The sequence below is a fragment of the Mesoplodon bidens genome (genome assembly GCF_964165515.1).
Source record: "Mesoplodon bidens genome assembly, chromosome: 9".
In the NCBI taxonomy this organism is placed as follows: Eukaryota; Metazoa; Chordata; class Mammalia; order Artiodactyla; family Ziphiidae; genus Mesoplodon; species Mesoplodon bidens.
In genome coordinates, this window is record NC_138166.1 from 71,360,582 (window position 1) to 71,384,936 (window position 24,355).

General features: G+C 34.8%; 1 protein-coding gene across 9 annotated transcripts in view; it reads left to right on the forward strand.

Annotated features, from left to right (window-relative positions):
• The window catches only part of FOXP2 (forkhead box P2), a 536,551-nt gene that overhangs the window by 63,142 nt on the left and 449,054 nt on the right, over positions 1-24,355 (forward strand). For 2 of the 9 annotated variants that reach the window (XM_081243526.1, XM_081243527.1), the window contains exon 2: positions 2,971-3,115. The exons of the other annotated variants lie outside the window; for them this stretch is intronic. The gene's annotated coding sequence lies outside the window, so the exon portion shown is untranslated. The remainder of the gene's footprint in view (positions 1-2,970; positions 3,116-24,355) is intronic. 9 annotated transcript variants of the gene reach the window in all.

The window sequence follows — 24,355 nt, forward strand, 5'->3', positions numbered from 1 at the left end:
CTTGAGAAAACTGACATTGAGGAAATACATGTAAGGATAGGAACTAGCAGACACTGAAAAAAGGAGGTCTCAGAGGTAGGAGGGGAATCAAGAAAGAGGGGTGTCATGTAGGCCAAAGGTAGAGTTTTATGAAGGAAAGAATGAAAAATAAGCTAAATGAATTAGGAAAGTTAAGCAAACCAAGAATTAAGAAGTCACATTTGGATTGGTCAGCTAGGAGATAATTCCTTGGTTGATGATGAAATGTTTAGCTTCAAGGTTGTGAGGATTTAATAAACCCTTGACCTTCTCTGTGAATGTACTGATGTTAAAAGAATGGAATGTTGTTCATCCCAATCCCTATAAAGTAGTTTTGTCATGTAACAGCATCATAGAAAACAAGAAAAAGAATAACTTGTTGATAAAAAGAAATAATCATATAAATGAATTATAATAAATTAATGATACTTTGGAGGAATAAAGTTGCCATCTAAACTGGGACACTTTTGAGAAGAAAAGTGGTAGCTGTTAATAATTGCAGTAAGTACGAACCCCATCTATCCCAGGCAATGCAGGATGAATGTTCACCCTGATTATATAGTTCACAGTTTTTTGAGTGCTAGCTCTGTACCAGACACTGAGATGAGTTCTTTACCAGTTTATTTGATTTAATGAGTAAGGGTTTCAGTTGCCAACACTAACAATTATTTCTTTGTATATACTGAATTCACTGACAAAAATGTGATACATAATTTTGATGTCTTTACTGACCTTAACTCTAATTTTTTTAAAAAAAGCTGGTACCCACTATATACTAAACTGTGTCCTAGGGAATGGGGAGACGAAGATGATTAACGCATAGTTTCTATTGTTAACAGTCTACCAGTGGAGTTGAGAGAATCTGGGAACACATTTCAATGTAAAGTGTCATGATGATAGCGTAGTTTCTGAAGACCTTGACTAGTATTTTAGTACATTATGTTCTGTACTTTTTAAGCTTAAGATTATAGTGTATTTGAACATGGCAAGGTAGAGTTTGCTTTTTGTAAAAAGTTTTACCAATGGAATAGGCAAGGTATAGCTAATTGTACATATAAGTGGGTTTTTCCCTATCACAGAAAGTATATTCTATATATATGTATATATGTGTCTGTGATACATGGGGGGAGGGAGAGAGAGAGAGAGCGATCAGTTCTTTATCACAAAGGGATGCATTTCCATATCTATAATGTAATTTTAGCCACACTCAAACGGAATATTCTGTGAAGGGTCTGGCATATTTCTCTGACACATCTGGTAGATATGTATGGCATTAATTAGCATAGGTATTGCTATAAATGACATGTCAGTCCAGGACAACAAAAAGTATTTGTTACTGTTGTCAATCATTCACCCTTTGTCAGTTCAAAAGGCTTCCCTAAAGGAATGTGCATTGATCTGCACTGATCCAAAATATAGCAAAATCATTTCTGTGTTCTTGAAACTAAGGTAGAACTACCTATGTTTGAAAAGCCATATGGAAATATTCATATAGAATGCATGTTGATAAGTTTTAGTAGTAAGATTATTCAGTTAGGCCAAGATTAGTTGGATCTTTCTAAAAGAAAACATACCAGTTTTCTGTAATCCTAAAATCTAGTCTTGAGTGAGTTTTCTCCTTCAATAGCTTTAATTTTTGATAGTCAAATTTCTGTTTGTTTCACTTTGAAATAATTTTGAGGTGTTCCAGGTAAATGCCTACAAGTACCCCTGACTGATTAAAACCAGAAGGGGCTCACATAAGTATCAGTTTGTGACCAGATGGATGGCTTAAAGAGACATTCTTCTGCCCACATCCATTTTGGTTTTTGTATTTAGCTATTCCGATACAGCTATTAATTGGCTTCATTTGTTTACTATATTGCCACTATAGTTTTTTTTTTTTTGGAATAGTAATCACAAGTGTAATAGTTTTAAATTTCTGAACGAAAACTGGCTTTAAAGTGCTAGCAGACACGTTTCCCCCATCTGTATTTTATTTCCTAATTTCTCTAAATGTTCCCCCTACATTCTAATTTATTATTTAATGGAAAGCAATATGAATGACTTAAAGATAAGGCAAGAGAGTGTGATCCAGGGTATGGCACAAGTTGAAGACATTTATCTTAATGTTTCATTTTAATGAGGCAGAAAATATCCGTTATTAGAAAACTACAATTCGATGAAGTTTGTAGAATACAATTAACTCTTTTAAAATTATGAATGTTCATACCACCAAAGATCAAATAATCATATAGTATGTTTCTGTGTTCTTGTGAAGTTAGGATATATTGTATTTTTACATTTATAGATTTCTTAGAGAGTTAACATCAAACTTATTAAAAATGTACTCATGTTATATGCTTTAATTTGACCAACATGCTCTGTTTGAATAGCAGTTCCCAACCTTTGTACCATCTCCAAAATTCTTACTCTAGATTTCTTGCCCTGCCTACAGGCCCTTTGCTATCTGTTTCTGGTCTGTCTCATGCTCTTGAAATCATCTTTTTTATTATTCCATTAAAATTTTTTAAAATGGATTTCCCTTTACACTTTTCTAATCATCCTGTAATTCTTTAGCCATAAGACATTAAAATGAATGAGTAAAAATATTTGATACCTAATCATTTCTGCCAGTCCATTCAAACTCATGGATTTGCAAAATTATGTTAAAGTCTTTTAAAAATACATTTGAGTAGGCTTTTGTAGTCATTTGGATTTTGAATATTAATTTTCTCTTGCTGTGCTGCTTAGCCATAAAAATGAAAAAGAAGATAGATGTGGGTTTCTTTTAGTGGTGTTAATTTAAACTACTTGATTTATTTATTGTAATATGCAACAATGGCAATTCCTATTTTCTCTGTTCACCTCAGATCCAAGAGAAAATAATGAGAAACCGCCACCCCCCAGCACAGTGAGAAAAAAGTTTGATGCATTTTGTAATAATTGATTAAAAGTATAATTTCCCCCTAGATCAAACAAATAATAGAAGTCTGTTGAAGCTTTGTCCTGACCTATTCTGGAAGTAGAAGAATACCCTGGAGAAAGGAGCATTGTAAGCACAAAGAATAAAACTCCTCAATCCTGGGAGAGAGAATTAAAGTCTAACCCTCCATATGTAAGTCATCTGCACTCTATATTTTCCATCTCTCAGTTTTTGTGGCTATTCAGATGTTAGTAATAGAAAACTATGCGATGACAATATTCTTTGGATTTTTTTCTCTACAAAATATACGGGTGTTTTGGTAGGTAACTTAAATTTCTATTTGTGTTAACATTTTCTAACTAATAACATAGGGTGATGCCGTACAATAGTAACATTTAATGCAAAATGAATTAGTGTTAATTTTACCTTCTGGCAGAGAACTGTTAAGAATTTTGAGAGTATTCTGATGAAAAGAAGGTAACTTCCTTTGATTTAATATGTGCAATTGTGCCATCATAATCCCTTTATGTGCTAAACTTTGATTCTCTCTTTTTCTTTTATATTTCTTCATATCTGAGAATAAGACTATCTTAACATATCTATTTAAATACACCTTCCAGTAAGAGAGACGTTAAGTCCTTTTCTCACTTTGCATGGTGAAAATGAATTAGGCTGAATTTGTATCCATAATCTACTATAAAATATATATAAATTCTGTCAGCTCAGTGTATTTGAAAGACTGATTTCCTATTTTGTCAGGAAGAACTTAAAAGATGTCCGTTAATGATTTTATAGAAACATAGAATTCAGTTGCTGTTCAGAAATTGGTAGAAAGAATGATGGCTAAAGGCAACGCTTTTTTTAGGAAAATTATTTGGGAAGAAATTTCTTATCATCACTACCTTTATCTGGAAAATTACCTCGAGCATCATCCTTGCGATAAGGCACTTGATATGTGATGTAATGGCTTAACTGCCAGAAATTTGACTTTTGCTTATAATTGATAACACTTTTCATTCATCAGTGAAAAAACTCAGTGATAGAGTATTGTTTTGATTTTAAAAGGTCCAAATTGTGCAATAGAAAATGAATGCTTATTAGAGTTGAATAAAACCAAATCATACATTCTCCCAATTATCTCCAAAACTGAAATATGAACCTTTACAGGTTTTGAATGTGATATTCTTAATCACATAGTATCTGACAAAGCTGTCAAAGTAGTCTACAGTGAGAATTCTTCAAAATTACTAGGTTCATGTTTAATCTTGTTGGTTGGAACATCTGATAGAGCCAGGAAACACTGTTTCCATTCCTGACAATCTATAATTGTGAGTTAGGAATCTTGAATTTAGTAGAAACTATGCATAAAAAAGAAACTTTTTTGGTTTTAGAAGTTCAGTTCAAAATTTTTCCATCATTGAACTAGAATAGACAACTTGGAGAAAGACTGCAGACATTAGTATTGCTTTCATGACATGAAACAGTTGCTTTTCACTTAAAACTTTAATTTTTATTATTGAAAAGTGTGATGAAACTTTAAAGAGTTATTTAAATTTGATAGGTCAGTAATGAACTCTTATTTACTGGTTTGAGTTTGATGACAAATTGGAAAATATTGTCATTCACAGAAAAAATTTTCTCATCTTCTGCTCTACAGCAATGAAATTGGGTAAAGTATAGCAACAATAACGTGGTCGGATCTCCTAAGCATAATGTTGATAAAAAACACCTAGACCCAAAAGAATAATACTGTATGATTTATTTTATATGAAGTTCTAAAACTAGACTTTAGTGTTTAGGGATGCAAGAAGTGATTACAACAAAACTAAAGATAATGGTTAAGTTGTATATAGGTGGTAGAAATTGGGGTGGAGGTTCCAGGAGCTTCTGGTGTACCAGCAACATTTTGTTTATTCACTAGGCTGGTGGTTGCATGGATATTTGCTTTATGAAAAAATATCAATGAGAAATTACGTGCTTCTCTACTAAGATCAGGAGCAAAGTAGAATGTCCCCTCTTAACAATCCTATTCAGTATCATACTGGAAATCCTAGCCAAGGTAGTAAGATAAGAAAGGGAAATAAAAGGCATACAGATTGGGAAGCAAGAAATGCAATTGTCTATTTGCAGATGACATGATTGTCTATGTAGAAAATCCAAAAGAATCAACCAAGGAAAGCTCCTGGAGTTAATAAACAATTATAGCAGGGCAGCAGAAAACAAGATTAATATACAGAAGTCAATTGCTTTCCGATATGTGAACAATGAACAACTGGAATTTTGAAATTAAAACTACAATACCATTATATTAGTGTCAAAAAAAGAAACACAGGAATAAGTTTAACAAAATATGTACAACAACAATATTAGGAAAACTACTAAATTCTGATGAAAGAAAATCAAAGATCTAAATAAATGGAGAGATAGTCCATGTTCTTGGCTAGGCATACTCAATATGGTTATGATGTCAGGTCTTCTTAACTTGAAGATTATAGATTCCATAAAATCCCGATCAAATCCCTGTAAGTTATTTTGTGAATATTGATAAACTGATCTTAAGTTTATATGGAAAGGCAAAAGACCCAGAATAGACAACACAATATTGATGAAGAAGAACAATGTCAGAAGACTGACACTACCTGACTTCAAGACATTGTTTAAAGTTACAGTAATCAAGACAGTATGATATTGATGAAATAATAGACAGATTTTTGTAACAGAATAGAGAATCTAGAAATAGACCCACACAAGCATAGGCAACTGATCTTTGACAAAGGAGTGAAGGCAGCTCAGTTGAAAAATGACAGTGACTTCAAAAAGTGGCACTGGGGGCTTCCCTGGTGGTGCAGTGGTTGAGAGTCTGCCTGCTAATGCAGGGGACACGGGTTCGAGCCCTGGTCTGGGAGGATCCCACATGCCGCGGAGCGACTAGGCCCGTGAGCCACAACTACTGAGCCTGCGCGTCTGGAGCCTGTGCTCCGCAACAAGAGAGGCCGCGATAGTGAGAGGCCCGCGCACCGCAATGAAGAGCGGCCCCCGCTTGCCACAACTAGAGAAAGCCCTCGCACAGAAACGAAGACCCAACACAGCAAAAATAAATAAATTAATTGATAAACTCCTACCCCCAACATCTAAATAAATAAATAAGCTGGATGTTTAAGTCAATATTAAAAAAAAAAAAAAAAAAAAGTGGCACTGGAACAACTAACTGGACATCCATATGCAAAAAAGAAATTTAGACACAAAATGTATACCTTTTACAAAAATGAATTAAAAATGAATCATAGAGCTAAGTAAAACTATAAAACAGCTGGAAGGTAACATAGAAAATCTAGAAGTTGATTTTTTGGATAAAACACCAAAAGCACAATCCATGAAAGAAAAAATTGATAAGTTGGATAAGTTGCACTTTATTAAAATGAAAAACTTCTATTCTGAGAAAGACACTGTTAAGAAAATGAAAAGATAAGTCACAGACTGGAAGAAAATATTTGTAAAACACATATCTGATAAAGGAGTTGTATCCAAAATATACAAAGAACTCAACTATAAGAAATGGATCTCACCAAAGAAGATATACAGATGGCAAATAAGCTTATGAAAAGATGCTTGGTATTTATTTCATAAGGGAATTGCAAATTAAAACAAAAAGATACCACTACACACCTATTAGAATGGCTAAAATTCAAAACACTGACAACACCAAATGCTGCCACGGATGTGGAGCAAGCAGCAAGGACTGTGATTCACTGGTGGTGGAATGGATATAGCTTCTTTGGAAAATAGTTTGGCAGTTTATTATGAAGCTAAACAGGCATACAGTATTCACTACTATATAACCTAGTAATTGCATCCCTGGCTAGTTACCCAGATGAGTCGAAAACTTATGTCTATGAAAAATTTGCACAAGAATGTTTATATAAGCTTTATGCATAATTGCCAAGACTTGGAAGCAACCAGGATGCCCTTCAATAGATAAATGGATAAACAAACTGTGATATAGTTATACAATTGACTGTTATTCAGTTGATGAAAAGAAATGACCTATTAAGCCACAAAAAGACATGGAGGAACCGTAAGTGAATATCACTGAGTGAATGATATGACATCCTGGAAAAGGCAAAACTATGGAGACAGTAAAAAGCTCAGTGGTTGCCAGGGGTTGAGGAGAGGCAAGGACGAATAGGCAGAGCACAGGGGATCTTTAGGGTGGTGAAACTATTCTGTATGGTACTCTAATGATGGATACATAGCATTACGTATTTGCCAGCTGTACGACTGTAGAACTATACAACACAAACAATAAACCTTAATGTGAACTCTAGACTTTAATTCATAACTATGTTTTAATATGGTTCATCGGTTGTAGCAAATGTACCACAGTAATCAAAATGTTAATAACAGTAGAAACTTTATGTCTATTGGGAATGGGGAAGAAGATATATATGGGAACTCTGTACTTCCTGTTCAATTTTCCTGTAAAAGTAAAACTGCTCTAAAAAATTAAGGATTTATTTTAGATATGTTTCTGCATGTCTAATATAATGAAAAAAAGAATTAAAAAAGCAATCTCAATGATTCTGTTAAGTAGAGTTCTGAGAAAAGTTGAGATAATTTCATATTTGATCTGTCTACTCCGAATCTTCAAAATTTTTTAAAAAGATAAGGTCTTAAAATCAATATTTTGTGATATTATAAAGTAGTGTGTTTTACTTGGAGAAAGTGCTAATATCCATAGAGGGGAACCTCTATGCTTGCATTTATGTAGTAACTTTTAATGACAATTTATTTATGTAGTATAAACTTGTCTTAAGATAGATATTTCAATTTTGAATTTAAAAATGGATTTTTTTTTACAGTATAACCAAAACCCTTTCTATGGTAATGAACTAGTGATCTTTACTGAGTTGTTTGTAGCTTCTTTCCTTAAATTTTAATGCATTTTATGCAATGGTCCATCATCCTCAGACACACTTACTTTTACACAAGTGGGACTTTAATTTGTTAATGTTAGTATATTGTAAAAGAAATGAAAAACAAATGCACTTTGTATTCTTTCTTTGAATAGAAATTTTCAAATATAGTTTTAGTTCAAGAAGTACCAGATATAGTTTTCTTTCTAGTCTCTTTTAAATTTTTCTTGCTTTTCTTTTTTCTCCCTCCCATCCTCTTTTTTCTCCTTCCCATCCTCTTTTTCCTCCTTATTTTCTTTTTTCTTTCTCAGTATATTCTACTGTCTAATTTTCCAAGGAGTGAATATGATCTTATTTAACTGGTTGACATGAACAGAAATCAGGAATTTATTATTCATTAAAATGAAATTTTAAAATCCCCCTTTCTTCAGACTCTGGATGTAGCTAGGCTCAACACAAATGTCTATGGAGAATGCATCTGTTGCTATTGCATTTTTTTTGTTTCTCTGAAAACTTGGCATTTGTAAAATATCTATGATTTTGATTTGTCTTGGCCAAAACCCAGATTACCAGGGAATTACATTTTGAACATATTCAACTAAGAATTATCTTTGTAGCAACTTTTCCTTTGCCATATTGAAATTTTGGGAATAAAATCAGATTTTGTTTTAAAAACCAGCTATGTTTCTTCATAGTGCCAAAATGAATTTTTTTCTCTGTGAAAGTGATACAAAGCAATACTTACAATCGACCTAAAACTTATTTTAAGCATACTGTGGAGGAAAGAGGCTCATTTTTGCATTTGACAGACCTGGGTTTGCTCTGCCATGTATTTTTTTTATATTGATCTTGGGTAAGTTTTGCATGTGCAAAAAATAATAATAACTTTCTTATAGGGTTCTGTGAAGATTAAAAGATCAAACTTAAAAATACCTGGCACAGAGTAGGCACTTAATGGTTGTAGTCTCTCTTGCCCTTCCTATGTATGTAGAAATGTGTGTGTACACATAAGTAAGTGTGTGTATGTTTGCATATATGTATGTGTCTATATATACATGTATGTGTATTTATCTCTGTGTTTCTTTTTCTCTCTCTACCTATTTATGTGTCTCTATTCCCTATACCTCTTCGATTTTAAGACAAGACAGTAAAGACAAAACTTCTTACTAAACACAAAATGGGTGGTAACCTCCAAATCCATTTGAAGGACCAGTTAGCTAACCACTGAGTCGACTTCCAAGTTAACAATGCAAAGTGATATCTGGGAAAAGGGACTGAGTATTCCTGGGATGAATAACTCTTTTTAGTGGGTATATCGATGATCTAGTTTTGTGGAGTTGACGATTCTACCCATGCAACCATTATTACTTAAATACTTCATTATGATTATAGCCCAGTGGAATGCATAAAGGAGCAACAAAGTTGCTTTGGGTTTTAAAGAATTAGTTTGAAGGTATATTTTCTCCTAAAGATGATTTCTGCTGAACTTTCTCAAATGTTGAATGATTTTATTATTGTACAGCTTAAAAGGCCCAAATTATCTTTTTGCAAATAAGAGTGTACTGTTTTTCTATATATAGAGTGTATTTTAGTAAATATTTTACCTAAAATAAACACCCATCAGCCATCTCAGATACTTAAGCTATATATAAAAGCATTTGTTAATCAGCTGATCTGGGCAAATGGTTAAGAATGTTTTTCACTGAAAATTATTTTAAAGATTCTCTTCACTCTAGAATCCAAAGTGATAGCTTTCTTTAAGACTTTTATTTAAAAATATTGTAGATATACAGAAGATAACACAATAGGCAGTCACATATTCAAATTTGACACACGTGAATATTTTGTTATATTCAGATCTCTCTCCTTTTAAGAAATACAATACCACGAATATAGCAAAAGCTGTGTGCTCTCGTCCTGTTCCTTTTTCTCTCTCTAGAGATATTAACTATACTGAAGTTGGTTTTTATCTGTATTCTTACACTTTTTGTGTGATTTTAAAATTTATGTGAGTGACATCATATTAAATCTGCCCTTCTGAAAAATTTTTGCTTTCAAAAATTATGTTTAGGTGACTTATCCATGGTGATACATACAGGTCTGATTTCTTAGGGTTTTTTTTTAAGTAAGCTTTTATTAAGTATATATGTTGCATTTATGAGTTTTGCAGTTATATACTGAAAACTGCTAAAATTATATTTGTACATCTTGAGGAATTTTCACAGAATGAACACATCTGTGTGATCAGTACCCAGCTCAAGAAGTTGCACGCTACCAGTGCTTCAGAAGCCTTCCCACCCTTTTTCCACCTTTTAGTTACTATCTCTCCCCACCCCCACTGGGGAAACCATATTCTGACCTCTAACAACATAGATTAGTTTTGTGTTTTTGAAATTTATATAAATGGAATCATTTAGTACATAGTCTTTTGTGTGTATCTGGCTTCTGTTTCTTACTGTTAGGTTTACATGCTTCCTCCATGTTATTGTGTGTAGTTAAATGTCTGTCGTGAGTGCTAGCTAGTATTCCATTACATGAATATACCACTGTTTATTTCCATTCGGTTTTGGGACATTTGTGTTGCTTTCTTGTTTTGACTGTTAGGCATAATACTACGCTAAAGATTCTTGTGCATATCCGTTACATATTATGCATATCTGTATAGCTAGGAGGAGAAATTTTGTATGATAAGATATCTACATCATTGTATCAACTTAGTGTCTGTATCCTAGCTTATCTGTAATTAGTGTCAGTGTCAACATTAGTAGATATTGCCAAGCAGTCTTCTAAAGTGGTTATCTCAATTTACCATCCCACCATCAATGCATGTGAGTTCAAGTTGCTCCACATCTTTCCAAAACTGAGATTGTCTTTTTTCATTTTGCCATTGTTGTGGGTAATAATTAGGTTTTAATTGCTCTAACATTCCATGGTTTGAATAAAGCATAGTTATTTTAAAATTCCTTCCTCAGTAAATGAACAATTTGGCTGTTTTCCATTTTTTACTATTCCACACACTAATACAGTGAGCATATCTGTATATATCTTTCTGTGTGCATGTTTGAGAGTTTTTCTGAAGTTATAACTTGTAGTAGAATGTCTGAGTTTTAGAATACTACATCTTTATTTTTATAATATATTGCTAAATGTCTCTCTAATGGGGTTATATCACAAAGTGGTAATTTTTGTTTTATTATAAATCATACTCATCAAGTGTAGAGTATAAATTTTGCTTTTTTAAGGGCATCATATAAAGCTTAGTACCAGATGATTTGGGGAAAATTTAGTGGGGAGAGATGAAACAGCCTGCACAGCTCCTGACATATAGGTTATGTAAAGCTTCCATTATTATTGTTTTCACTGTTGGATTACTCATCATTATATTGCTGTACAATGCTTATTCTAGAGTCCTTACAATTCATGTGAATTCTCCCACGATCCATTTAAGGTAGCTTCTTCCAATCTTTGAAATTTCTTTCTTTACTAAAGTCTGTTTTTCCCTGCATAACAGAGTCATTGCATATGTTTGATCTTGATTTTCGATCACCCAGGGACATTATATACTGAGATAGTTTGGAAAGTTTATATGATTTGATTAGTAGACTTATACCTTCGTGACATTCTTATTGGAGATTTGATCCTAAGCAAAATGGTGAAGTGGAGCCAACATTTGCTTTGCCAGCTCCCACTGAGTTTTATGAAAATGGCATGTACTTTTATTTTATAGTTTTTAGTCAGTAACACGAAGATATTTATCTTTTCTGTTCGACGTAAGAATAGTTAGTGTTGGTAGGATGACCAAAGCAAAACTTTTAATCTCAATTCTTAGGTTTGACCCTATCAGTGAGGTGGGTCAACATTTGTCTCAAAGAAGGAATGTTATTAGTTTGTTACCAATACTTTAAAAAATAAATTCCATTTCTCTCATTGCCCTTCCCCCCTGCCAGGATACTTCCCCCCACTCCCAGGAAGTGTTTGTTTGTTTGTTTGTTTTGTTTTTTTTAACGTCTTTATTGGAGTATAATTGCTTTACAATGGTGTGTTAGTGTCTGCTTTATAACAGAGTGAATCAGCTATACATATACATATATCCCCATATTTTTTCCCTCTTGTGCCTCCCTCCCTCTCACCCTCACTGTCCCACCCCTCTACCAGCAATCCCACTACTGGGCATATACCCTGAGAAAACCATAATTCAAAAAGAGTCATGTACCACAATGTTCATTGCAGCACTATTTACAATTGCCAGGACATGGAAGCAACCTAAGTGTCCATCGACAGATGAATGGATAAAGAAGGTGTGGCACACATATACAATGGAATATTACTCAGCCATAAAAAGAAACAAAATTGAGTTATTTGTAGTGAGGTGGATGGACCTAGAGTCTGTCATACAGAGTGAAGTAAGTCAGAAACAGGATCCTTAATTAGTCTTCATCTAGTCAACCCCTAGTTTCTCTCTTCAGATGAGAAATGCATGTTGGTACACAGAATCTGTTTCAGTCACTCTCTCTCCCCTTCTTCTTCATTGTGGGTATCTCTCCACCAAGTGTGTTTTGAATTAGCAAACCAAATATCAACTCAAAATTTCAGGTTGATTTTTCAGAGCAAACTTGTACCAGTAAATTTTAACTGAGTCCTCAATTATTGCCAACTTCTTAATTTTTCAAAATCCTTTACACTTAACTGGTTCTTAAAAGCCTTGTGCAAAAGACAATTTTGGCTTTGTTGTGCAGTTTTAAAATAGTATTTCTATTGTGTTCCTGTTTTCTTACGGTTAAAGTGATCTGAGATTGAATTTGTTTTTATTATTTTAAATCTAGTTATATTTCGATTTATATAGATCATGATTTGAGGTGGTATAATTTCTCAATCGTTTCATTATAGAGATGAATGCTAATGGATATGATGTTTATATGCAAATACTGAAAATAATAATTTTTGTTTTCCACTAGATTTTAAGAATCAGTGTCATAAGGTACCATCCTATTTCCCACTCTTATCCTTTCCATACAGTGTTGTATAAACTCCTTTATGCCTCATTCAACCGTGTCCCCACTGCCCAGAATAGTACTGGTACACAGTCCACATTTAATATGTATTTGGTAAATGAATTGATTTTGATGTTCTCTCTCAGAAAAGGACATTGCCTCTTTATGCTGTGATAGAAGGTGAATGTTAGTCTTTTGCCTTGAAGTGTAATCCTTTGGAATACCATGTTGAAATGAAATGAATATGAATTATAATGGCTGAGCAGTTAACATCCTGCTATGTAACAGGAGTTACACACCAGAAAAAATTCTCAAAACTGATGACAATGACCCTACTGTAATACAGCTTAGTTTTTTTGTTTGCTCTTTTTTTTTAACTCAGAGGAACTATATTTGGCTTAATTAATAAGGTTATTTTCTTCAACTACAACCTTTGAGTTAAAAAAAAAAAAAGCAAACCAAAAAACTATGCTGTATTACACTAGGTTCTTATCTACCTTAAAAAATCTACAAATTTAAATATATCTAGTTTAAGTTCACTCAGAGGGAGACAGGGACATTTTCATCAGCTTTGAGAAGTTTTCCTGGGGTGTAACTCATGTGTAATTTCTCCTCTGCATTTTTTGACTCCTGGAACAGTTTCCTTTTCTACAAGATGAGGATTGAATGATTGAGTAAAGTACTGATTGATTCCTTCAACAACTTTCTTTGAGGATCTGTGTTAGACCATGTAGTGCATACAGAGATGTGTTGTCATGTCTTGTTGGGTGTCACCCCTTCGGCTATGATCTTTTTCATGGGTTCATAACTTTTTATTTTTGTATTGCCACTGTATTAGTATTTTGGAAAGGAGTGGATGTAATTGCATTTGTTTAGACTGCTCTGCTTAACCAGAAGTCCCTCAATGTTATTATCGTTGCTAAATCTTAGGACAGTTTCCATCACTCGCCTTCCGTGAAGTCTTTAACACTGCTGACCTCTTCCTCCTTTTATCATCTCATGTTCTCGTGGCGTGTCCTCCCGCTTACTCTCCTTCCTAAGTCTCCTTTGTGAGTCTTTTCTTTGCCCACCTCATAAATTTAGGTCTTTTCCTGTGTTCTTTCTCCTCCCGCTTTATCTTCTCACTCTGTATGTACATTATTCTAGATGAGCTCCCTTACTTCCAAAGCTCTGACTATCACTTTTAGTGTTGGGGCTCCCACTTTTTTTTTTTTTGTGGTACGCGGGCCTCTCATTGTCATGGCCTCTCCCACTGTGGAGCACAGGCTCCGGACGCGCAGGCCCAGTGGCCATGGCTCAAGGGCCCAGCCGCTCCGCGGCACGTGGGATCTTCCCGGACCAGGGCACGAACCCGTGTCCCCTGCATCAGCAGGTGGACTCTCAACCACTGCACCACCAGGGAAGGCCGGGGCTCCCACTTTTGTACCTCTAGCTCATATTTCTCCTCTGAGTTCAAGATCTGCATTTACAACTGTCTTCTTGATATCTCTACTTAAATGTCCCACAGGAATCCATCTAAAATAAGCTCATTGCCAGCTCCTGTCTCACGTATCAAAATAGGATAGAAAATATGCTTCTTTTATGCTGTTTTCTGTCTTAGTGAATGGCAAGCACCATTATATACCCAGTTGCCTAAGTCAGAAATGTCGGGTCACCAATTTGGGGCCACCTGGACATCTCCCTTCTCTCATGTTCACTCTCCTCCTCTCATTAATTAAACCTCCAGATTTGATCAAAATGTGTTTCTTTCTCCACATCCCACTGACACTACCCTGTTTTAAAATGTTCACTTGGACCACTGTAGTGACTACCCGTTTTACTCAATTCTTTGTACCCTTTATCCCTTCTAACTCACTAGGGAGCAATTTTCATTTAAAAATAAAGATTGGATGATTTTTATTTTCTTCTTAAAATTTTGCATATGTTTTCCCTTGAACTTAGGGTAAAATCCAAACTAACTCTTCAGAGTGATCTGTAAGTTCCTGCAAAAATTGGACCATGCCTGCTGCTCTACCATCATCTTTCTCTACTCAGCACATTTTAGACTCTTCTTTCTTGCTCCACTTACTCTGGCCTAATTTCATTAATTGATGGCTTCAAGTTCTTTTGTGCTTTGTGGCTTTTGTGCATGTTGTTCCTTCTGTAGGACTGGATAATGGATGCATAGGGAAAAAGATCAGGATGATCCTAAGATTTCAAACTTAGTAATTCTATTTTCTTTTGTCATAGACTTTACCCTAGTAAATTGACATATATACAATCTAAGCATTGAAGTATAATGTGTATATAAGCCCTCTCTAGCCTAACCTTCTGCAACCTAAAATATTTCAGAACTTCATACAGTGATGCTCCAAAGATATGTTGCACTCCATGCCTCTTTGCATGTTCTGTTCTCTTTGTATGGAAAGTCCTCCACTGCTTTTGTGATAGATGAACCCCCTACTGTCCTTCAAAACCCAGTTCAAGCACAGATTCTCTGGGAGGCTATGAGCTGTCAGAGTTGTCAATGACAGCTTCCTTTATGTCACTTGTGTATATTTTGCAGATGATGAACCTGAGACTTGGAAAAGTTAAGTAGCTTCTCCAGTTACTAAGTGACAGAGCCAGAATTGAACCTTCACATGTCTGACTTCGAAGCATCAGTCTTTTAACTATTCTTTGCTAAACACAGTCAGTATTTAATAAGTACTTATTAAATATAGGCATCAATAAAAAGATAAAATACTGTATGAACTAATTAGCTGAAAAAGCTTTTATGGCATCAGTGAGAAGTGATTTGACTGACATAGAGAATAAAACGTTTGATAGAAAGAGCAAAGAAATCCTTATCTGTAGGATGGTTCAACTTCTAAGCCAGTTTACTTCAGCCTTGTTTGTAACAACCTGAGATGTCTCTGGTTCTCAAAAAAGGAATGAGGTTGAACTTCATTTAAATAGGCTATGAAATGAACAAATTCCTTTAAATTAATAGTGGCAAATATATATCATGTTTATTTTTTCTTAAACTTTCATTGCTTTATACATGTCTTGCTCCCTCAACTGGATTGTTAGCTTCTTTTGAACAAAAGCATGCCTTATCTTTTCTTAGCATCTCCTATAATGGTTGGTTCTACTTGATAATTATTTTTTTGTGTTAAATAAATGATGGTGTCTTATCTGTTCATAACTTAATTTTATAAAACTTCAAATATTTTCCAGTAGAGTAATGCAGCTGATAATTAGTTTATACATACAAATAGTTGGAAGCATTAATGTACATGAAAAATGGAGCTAACTCTTCAGTACTGGGTTTAATATTATCTTTTTAAAAAGAAAAATACTCAGGTATGAATAATGTCAAGGACATACTCAGTGAAGAAAAGCAGTTTGTGTTGGATCTAGGATAGAAAAATTCTCTATTCTAACATTTAACTGGTAGGTAAGTTTATATATCTGTGGAACTCTATCTTAGGACTTATTTTGCCTTTTACTTTTCATTTTCTTTTGAACATCAAGAGATATTCACATTTGGAAGGACATATTCTTATTAGCTCTAATGAGTTCTTTTTGGTAAACGAATTGAATATAAACAACTATTGTGTTTGTCTTTTTTTTTTTTTTTTTGGTAAGAAAGATTTCAAGCTGAAGATCCTAGTCATATAATTAAAAGGACTAATCCCATTCAATCCTTGAATCCATCTATAGAAATAGAATTCTTAAAACATACACAAAAGGGAATATGGTGCCTGTTGAATTTATATTATGTTTAGTTAACTGTTATACTTCTAAAACAAATTTAGTTTTGATTATGAAAAATGATTGTTTTTCTGTGCATTTATAAATGTAGACATTATAGGCTATTGCTGGCACTAGGGACGTTGAGGGGGGGAGAAGTAACACTTGTATTATGTTAAATCAGAGAAATAATTGTACTTGGCAGTTTTTGTTTGCAGAATGCAGGAAAGGCTGAAGGCTTTTGTACAGTTCAAAGAGCACATTCCACAGTTACAGCAGTTGGTTGCCTGCGGGGATTGTCAGAATTGGGGGTGGTGGTAGAGGTCTGTATCACAAAAGTCCAGGCTGTTGGACTGTGTTTGTTTTTAAAAAAATATTTGCGCCTTTTTGAAAAGTTGTCTGGAAATTATCCTCGTATCATTTAAGTATATTTTACATATAGCACTTTTGCATCCAGTTTTAATCTGTACAGTAATCAGATGACATTCTTGTTTAGCTTTTACTGCCTCTTGTTCTTTAATCATTTGTTATCAGATTCAGGTTTACATGTTCAAATGTGGAAGCATAGAACTGTTGACTATTAAACTGTCAAACTTTGTAGAAAAATATAAATAAATTATATTTCGCACTCATATATTCAACCATCATTTATACAGTTAGCATATTAAGCAATTTCAACAAGTTAAGACTCTTAGGAATGCCTTCTTTAACTGAAAATATGCCAAAGGCTAACGTTATCAGCTGGCATGTCAAGACTTGTGCTGAATTAACACTTGTATCATTTCCCTACAGAATATACAAGTTATAGTTTCTACAGTTAAGTGAAATAATATAGCTGTAAGTTCTCTGAAAACTATAAATTGTAGCATAGATATAAATTAGCATTATTACATTTCTTGAACTATCTGGTTTACATGATATTATTTGTGTACTTTACATTATTTCAAGTTTTGGCAAATCGTATCAGCATAATTTTGTTGGCTATATTATTAGATTTTAAAAAACCACTAATTAGTGATACTCTGTTATAATTTTTGGTCTTAGGAAAAGTCTGCAAAGCCTTATCTTGACCTAGTGTTAAATTCATAAGAATTTGGGATAAAGTGTTTTGTTGCATCCAGGTGTGTTTTATCCAGCCTGTCATACTCAATTGCCAGAGGATTAGTAGTGTAGTACAAAACAAGAGAAACATTAAAATTGGAATAGCTGTTGAACATATTTCTGTGTCCATTGTAATAAGAACTTCTTTATTCTTGCTTTTTATGATTTGTTACTTTCAGGTTAAGAAATGCTTAAAGCATACAGAAACATACATAAACCAATTTAGTAGAATCCATGCACCCACCATTCAGATTTCATAAATGTTGTTATTTTGCCATTTTAATATTAGGTCTCTTTATTAAGAAATCTTAAAAGATCAAAGCCTTCCTTTTTAGTCTTGAAATGCTCATTTCTGAACTCGTTATTTGACAGCAACATCTAAGGCTCTTAACTGATATTTCTTTCTGATTTTAATATTGGTTATTGTACTACTGGTTAATGTAGCTTCCTCAGAAAGGCTGCAACTCCTGAGCAGTGTGACTTAAAGAAGACCCAGTGGCCCTTCTGTCCCAGAATTTCAGCTTTCCTTCTCATTATTTCTGTAAGATCTGAAATTATTTTATTTTCCAATTTTTAGCTATAGGACATTGGGGACTATTATTAAACGTAAATGCTTTATGGAAGGAATAACACATTAAGCCATTATTAGCCATTATCCTCATCACTCAGAAGCTGGTCTGATGGAACTGGATTCCAAGAAGAGGGTCCCTGTGAGGAAGGAGGTGCTTCGGGTTAGGTTTGCCTTTAGCGTTTCCTAGATGTGTAGAAATAAGAAGTGCCAAATGAAACGCAGCAAAGAATCATATAATGTATCACAGCATTCTTCACTGGGGCTAGGTCGGAAAAGAAAAACAAAAACAACATTATATGAGGTCCCTGCCTTTTGGCAAAATGAAATGTTTACTATATGTATAAAACTGCTAAAGGAAGTTGCTTTACAGTTTGCCACATACACTCATATACTTTCACAAGCAGAGGTTATTAAACACATTTTGCCAATGAGAATATTGAGTATCAAGGGAGTTAAGTAACTTTCTAAAATGTCACTTCTAGGAGGTTAAAAATCTAGACGTTCTGCCATTAAGTTTATCTTTTGACCGTACCCTAATACTTCATATGATTCATTGCTTTCGTTACCAGAATTACGTCCTCCACCTTTAAGCTTATCTAAAGCGTACCGAATTTTTTAAAGAAACAGTCCAAGTCTTATACTTGCCCTAAAACATTCCCTACAAATTCAGAGCTCTCCTTTTGCTGAATACTTAGTTCTAGTGATACTAAAGTAAGTACATATTTTTATGGTCTGCCATATTCCACCAATGATATATACATATGTGTGTTTGTTATACTTATAAACTGTTTTATTGGTGCCTTAAGATCTGGGCCCTGGCTTATACATTTTTGGCGTTCCAATTATTGCCAACCCAATACTGAGCACTTAGTAGATGCTCAGTAATCCCTCACTCTGGATTTAGTCCAGGCCTCCATTCCCAGTACTGACAATTACCAGCTGTGTGGTATTGGGCAAATTACTTAATATCTCTGAGCTTTAATTTTCTCATTTGTAAAAAGGGGGATAACAATAAAGCCTCTACCTCAAAGGGTTGTTATGAGAATTAAACCAGACATTGCACTGCAAAGCACTTTGCTTAGTACCTGGAACATAGTAAGTGCTCAATAAATGCTAGCTCTTGTCATCAGTGCTTATCATTATAATCAATCAATGCTCACAGAGTGAAGGATTGCCTATAGGACAACTTCTATTAGAAAAATTCTCCAATATAAACTTTTTGGTTCTACATGAGAGAAAATGTCCTTTAAAATACACAAATATAGAGGAGTTTGATTAAAAAGAAAACAGACACACATTTTTATCCATGCTCAAAAATTTGGACCTACGTAATAAGCAAAGAATCCAAAAATGCTAAATTTTTCTTGGAGTCATCCATTCCTGTCTGCATCCACCGCCATTGCCTTCTGACTCTACTTTCACTTATGTTCACTAGCAGGTATTCTCCACCCTGGGTTCTTTGGTTCCAAGGGTCCCAGATAGAAATAAATTTCAATATAATTAGTTTCCTTTGTAACTCTATGTATTCTGTTTTATGCATCTATAAATATTATTCTGAGGAGGGATTTATAGGCTTCAGGAGACTGATGGAAGGTCTCATGGTGCCCAAAACAACTAAGAATCCCCACAAGAAATCTAATTTATTTTCTACAGAGCGCAGTGATGGTGCCATACTAAGAATGTTAATTGGGTCATGTCACTTCTCGGCGTTAAAGCCTTTACATGTACTTGGCATAAAATGTAAACTTCTTACCTTGGCTCTGAAAGGCTCTTGGTAACTGCTCCTGCCTAGCTTTCCTACCTCATCTATTGCCTCCTTTTCCCTTGCTCATTCTCCCTGGTGTCACTGGCTTTCTGTTAGTTCTTGCAGCCCTGCCTGACTCAGGGCATTTGCACTTGCTGTTTCCACTGTTTGGAATGCTCCTTTCCATGCCTGGCCGGCTCCTTCTTAGCCTTTAGGTCTCAGTTTAAATGGTGCCTTCTCTGGGAGCTTTTGCTGACCTCCCCCTCTAAAATAACTCCCCGTTCCTCTATGCTTTTGTTCTTTTCCACAGCTCATTTCATCTACTTCATTACTGGTAACACATAAATACATTTGTTTAATGTCTGTTTTCATATTAACTTGTGAATTCTATGGGGGCATAGAATGTTTGTCTTAGGCTGTCATTTAGGGTAGGGCCTGACCCTTTATAGATCAGTAAGTATCTATTGAATGAATGAATGAATGAATGAATTGGGGGTGCATGACTGGTCTGCTGTTTGGAATATATGAATTCATTTGTTTATTCATAAACTCATTTACTAGACAATGAAAAATGAGAGACCAGCTATTACATTTAAATTCTGAATAGCTTTCAGAGTAATTCATGAGCTACAGTTGAATGCTTTAATCTCCTCAGTTATTCAGAAATGAAATGTAATAGTTCATTATATGACAAGGGGAACCACCCAGAAAATCAGAATTCAAAAAGTGTGCTTAACTTCCTTTCATATGTTACACCTTCCATCTGCCATACCTCAAGCCTATACCTAATTAACTCTATTTCATGATAACTTTGTCTTATGATTGATTCACTTGATTACCATACACCAAAATCGTGTGTGCATCCATTGAAACTGCTTTTCTGTCATATATAACATTTACTTTTAAAAATATTTTATCATTTGTATAAAAAGTTATATCTCAAAATTATGATAATGAAATACTTTTTATCCTGTTACAGAGTAAGGCAATTGCCTTTTATTATTATTCTCTAAATTAAAGTATGTTTATTGAGGTGATTCTTCATAAAAATGGAAGATACATCTCAGTGATGCATAGATTTAAACAGTAACCCTTTTATATTATATGTGGAAATAAATCCCACGAAGGTATAATCTCTCCCACCTCTTTTCTGAGGGAAACGTATTCAGTAGCGTTGGAGAAAGGCTTGTGTACAGTGTCTTCTTTCTCTAACTAGGTCAGTGATAACCTGAGAATATTTTTCTTATTATCCTAAATAACCAGTATTATCTTATTCTACATGACCTTGTTATCTATAAAAATGAAGAAAATCATAAAATTTAGTTTACACTAAATAGAGGACTTTTGTGGGCCAAAGAAGTAGGTAATTTTCTTCTTGAAGAAAAAGTGATTGTTTTTGACTGTATTACTTTTTATCCTTTAATTCTTTAGAGCTCACTAAATGATTGAAGATATTCTTTTTCCTTATTTCACCTGTGGCTCAACAAAATTGATCGCTTGTCCTTTTCTTGAGTCTTTGTAGAGAAATTCACACAGATAAATGTATGTTTATAAATGCATATTTATTGAGGAAGTTTTGCTTTAGGTCAGTTAAGATATAACAGGAAGGAAAAGAAGGCCTCTGTGCTCATTTGATACACCCCCTATTCCTTTTAGGTCCCTGAGAACACAAGGGCATTGTTAGTACGCTGTTACTAAATGTTAAGTGCCATCTCCTACTGCTATTTCTCTCCTCATCATTTAATGCACCGAAGTTATGTGTGATCCCAAGTTTATATATATATATATATATATATATATTTTTTTTTTTTTTTTTTTTTTTTTTTTGCGGTACGCGGGCCTCTCATTATTGTGGCCTCTCCCGTTGCGGAGCACAGGCTCCTGACGCGCAGGCTCAGCGGCCATGGCTCACGGGCCCAGCCACTCTGCGGCATGTGGGATCTTCCCAGACCGGGGCATGAACCCATGTCCCCTGCATTGGCAGGCAGACTCTCAACCACTGCGCCACCAGGGAAGCCCCAATTTTTAGTATTTTTATGTCTTACTGATTTCCCTCCTCCCTCCCTTCTATCTCTTCCTCCTTGCCTTCCTCTCCTCCTCTTCCCCCCTCCATTCCTATCCTTCTTCCAAAAAATATGTAAAAGCAATGCATTTGATATTAGAAAATATAAGAAAACAAGCAAATCGATCAATGTAAAAAGAGAAATTGGTGTTAGATAGTAAACTGAGTTTCTGCATGGGAATGAGAAGGGGTTGTTGCCTGGCTCTGTGGAATAGGGGAGGGGAAACAGGAGAGTCTGATTCCTTCTTAAATGTCTTCAGTCTTATTCCAGAGGTGCCTCATGCTACCAAGTTTGGGGCTTCTTCTATGGATCAAGTAGCTTCTTGGTTTGTCCCCAGTGTTAGCCAAGGATTCGGTTCTTTGAGGTTTGTTTAATCAACTATAATTCATGTGTTAGCTTGCCAGCTTCCAGAATTTTGTTGCTATTGCCTTCTCTCTTGAACTTTCTATCCTTGTAGGTTTATTCCTTTATTGAACAGCCTTTAGCTGTCATGTTTGTATGGTTTATTATGGAGGGAGAAGGGAGGTGGTCCATTCTGTTTTGAACCGGAAGGTCTCATGTCATGTTCGACAAGGGTAGGTGAGGAATCTGGTTACACATGGAAGGAGAGAAAGAAATACTCTTAAATAATTTAAAAATCCTGAGAGAAACCATGCCTTGTGGCCTAATAAAAGTGTTTAATTTCACCCATGCCTAAAAGTATTTAACTTCACCCGTGCCCTAGAGTGTGATTTGGGGTGAGGGTGGGGATTAAAAACTGAGCTTTAACTAGAGGCACATATGCAGCCGAAGAGTTAAGCTCAAATTCTTAGAGGGCATATGGTGTCAGTCCACCCAAATTTCCATTGAAGTTTTGTGAACATATAGCCTGATTTATTAACTTCTTTTTTTTAATAGACTTTATTTTTTAGAGAATTCTTAGATTTACAGAAAAAATGAGCAATAAGTACAGAGAGTTTCTGTAATAACCCCCATCCTCAAAGTAATTTCCCTTATTATTAACATCTTACATTAGTATGGTTCATTTGATACAATTGATGAACCAAACTTGATACATTATTATTAACTAAATTGAAGAGTTTACATTAGGGCTCTTTTTGGTTTTTTTGCGGTACGCGGGCCTCTCACTGTTGTGGCCTCTCCCGTTGTGGAGCACAGGCTCCGGATGCGCAGGCTCAGCGGCCATGGCTCACGGGCCCAGCCGCTCCGCGGCACGTGGGATCTTCCCGGACCGGGGCACGAACCTGCGTCCCCTGCATCGGCAGGTGGACTCTCAACCACTGCGCCACCAGGGAAGCCCAGGGCTCATTTTTTGTGTTGTACAGGTCTATGGGTTTTGACAAATACATTATGTCATGTATCCACCATTACCGTATCATAAAGAATAATATCACTGCCCTAGGAAATCTCATGTTCCACCTGTTCATTGCTCTCCCCCTCCTTCCCCTTCAAACCTCTGGCAAGAGCTTATCTTTTTACTGTCTATTAGTTTTACCTTTTCCAGAGCATCATGTAGTTGAAACCGTGCAATATGTAGCATTTTCAGACTGCCTTCTTTGACTTGGGAATCTACAGTTAAGGTTTCTCCATGTCTTTTCATGGTTTGATATGGTTGCTCATTTCTTTTTAGTGTTGAATAACCTTCTCTTACATGGATTTATCACAGTTTGTTTATTCATTGACCTATTGAAGGACATATTGGTTGCTTCCTAGTTTTGGCAATTATAAGTAAAGCTGCTATAAACATTCATGTGCAGGTTTTTGTGTGTATATAGTTTTCAGCTCATTTGGTGAAATCTAGAGCATAATTTCTGGGTTTTGTGATAAAACTATATTTAACTTTGTAATAAACTACCAATCTGTCTTCCAAAGTGGCTATAGATTAACTTGTTTTTATATTTTGGAAATAATCTAGATTGTTTTATAGAGCAATGTACATGACAGTAAATAGTAATTTGTATTTCACTTGTCATTGTTTACACAAGTAAAAATTCATTATAAAGGTTTTATGATTTCAGTAGTTACTGCTACATTACTATTTGATGTTGCATTGACCCTAACATTGCCAGAAGAGAGATTCTAATTAGAAGAAGGTGCTGTATAAATTTAAAGTAATCACATCAGCATACTTTATTTTCCACATACTGAAAATATTCTCTACGCCTTAATAGACATAAACATACATAAGAAGAGAACTATGGACTGCGTTAGAATGATGGTGTTTTATTTGCTTTAACTTCGTTTACTCACTCAGTAAACATTCACTGAGCACCTATGGTCTCTAATCTCAAAGAGGCCTAAGTAATTATAAACATGTTTTTACCTAAAAGAATGT